The following is a 2200-nucleotide window of genomic DNA, read 5'->3' as shown; positions in this document are numbered from 1 at the left end:
CTTTGCACTTCAAATTTGTTCCACATTTATATGTATTTTATTTTATTTTTTCCTTTTAAACATTATTTTATTTGGTCATTTTCAAACATTATTCATTGGAAAAAAAAGATCATTTTCTTTTCCTTCCCCCCTCCCACCACCCCTCCCATAGCTGAGTATCACATGTGTAAGGACATTTCGTCCATTTCCATGTTGTTGGTATTTGCATTAGGGTGTTCATTTAGAGTCTCTCCTCAATCATATCCCCTCAACCCCTGTAGTCATGCAATTGCTTTTCCTCGGTGTTTTTACTCCCACAGTTTGTCCTCTGCATGTGGATAGTGTTTTTTCTCCATGATCCCTGTAGATTGTTCAGGGACATTTCATTGACACTAATGGAGAAGTCCATTACATTTGATTGCACCACAGTGTATCAGTCTCTGTGTACAATGTTTTCCTGGTTCTGCTCCTTTCGCTCTGCATCACTTCCTGGAGGTTGTTCCAGTCCCCATGGAATTCCTCCACTTTATTATTCCTTTGAACACAATAGTATTCCATCACCAACATATGCCACAATTTGTTCAGCCATTCCCCAACTGAAGGGCATCCCCTCATTTCCCAAGTTTTGGCCACCACAAAGAGCACAGCTATGAATATTCTTGTACAAGTCATTTATATGTATTTTAAGTGAATTTTGCTATGTAACATAATTTTAGTTGGAGGAGTAAATATACTGAATGAAGTACACTGAAAAACGCACTGTGATGTATACTATATAGTTCTGTTTTCCAGGACGAACAAGAAAGGGAAAGAGGAGAATTTCATGGCAAATGAATGCATTTTCATTTTCTACTAGTTTGGAATCTCCTAAATTATTGCCTAAAACCAAAATGCTTATCTTTTTCAATTCAAATTCAATAAGCTTAGTTAACCTTTATTCACAAATGTAGAAAGACATGAGATGGCTAAATGTGTTCCAAAAACTTTCATTTCTACAAAATACACATATTATTTGTATATTGTTATATTGTGACAATAAATAGCAATTTAATATAGATGCAGGGAAATTAAAAGATGTTTATTTGCACCAAATGAAAGCTATCATTTCTTCACAGCTTGAGAAACACGATGATCTTCTGTATTAGTGCCCGTTATCCTTCACTTTTCTAAATGCCCGTATACATCTCATGTTTTTTTTAATTGGACTGCCTGTCAAAGTTTCATTTTGGAGGCTGGAGTGAAGATCCTTTCATGAAAGTGGTTTGGATGCCATCTTTACTTCATGTGAGAAATGAGATATAATTCCACATAAAAGAGGCACTGTTTTTGCATTCGAATCTTCAAATATATTTAATTCCTTAGTGAGAAATTGTCTTTCCAACGGTATTGCTGGTTGACCAGATGCAGCTGTAAGGACAGATGCTGAATACTTATATTTGTTGAATTCCAAATACTCCCGAATTAATTCATTAAGTAGAAGGTTTTCATGAGACAGTGCTGGTGGTTTTTCACCTTGATCATCTAGTGCATTAAAAACTTCAGCTCAGATCTTTGCTCTTAAGTGGCCCAATACACTCCTTTTGTCCACCGTATCCTTTAAAACTGATTTGAGCTCCGCAACAGTCGCCATTTTCCAACAGCCACCAGGATCTCTTTTATTTTTAAAAAGAGTTGAGAGAAGTGCTTTTTGTTTGTTTGGTTTTCTGGTTTTTGGTTTTTTATTTTTTTGTTTTGTATATTTTATTTTTCTTAATGACTGTTGAGAAAGAGTTGCTGGAAAGGGTAAAACCCAAGATTCTTCAGAGCCATATTTTGTTGAAAACAGGAGAGGAATGGAATCAAAGGTTCTGGGTAGATGCTGGAGTGGCAGGGGGGAGCCAATTAACTAGCATCTTACAAGCTTTGAATTTGAATTTGAATTTACCTATGTAAGAAGGTCATGATCTTCTCAGAGCAAAGGGAGTAAAGAATTGGGTGAGCCCTGTGTTCTCTGCAAAAATGGGAAGTGCTTCATTATAAGAGGGTCTGTGTTAAGGGTTCCCAAACTTTTCTGTGTCCTGAACCCTTTGGCAGCCTCATAAAACTTATAGAACCCTTCTCAGAGTAAAATAATATACATAGATATATATTATACATATAAAATAAAATACAAGAGAAACCAATTATGTTGAAACAATTACTCAAAAAAACTTTTTAAAATCCATATATTCCAGATTAAGAC

The 2200-nt window shown here is 35.5% G+C and overlaps 1 pseudogene; it reads right to left on the bottom strand.

Annotated features, from left to right (window-relative positions):
- Nucleotides 1-1228: 1228 nt before the first annotated feature.
- Nucleotides 1229-1609, bottom strand: LOC107651003 (centrosomal protein 20-like; annotated as a pseudogene).
- Nucleotides 1610-2200: the final 591 nt, after the last annotated feature.

The sequence above is a fragment of the Monodelphis domestica genome, chromosome 1, assembly GCF_027887165.1.
Source record: "Monodelphis domestica isolate mMonDom1 chromosome 1, mMonDom1.pri, whole genome shotgun sequence".
Taxonomy (NCBI): Eukaryota; Metazoa; Chordata; class Mammalia; order Didelphimorphia; family Didelphidae; genus Monodelphis; species Monodelphis domestica.
This window is presented reverse-complemented; position numbering and strand designations above follow the sequence as displayed.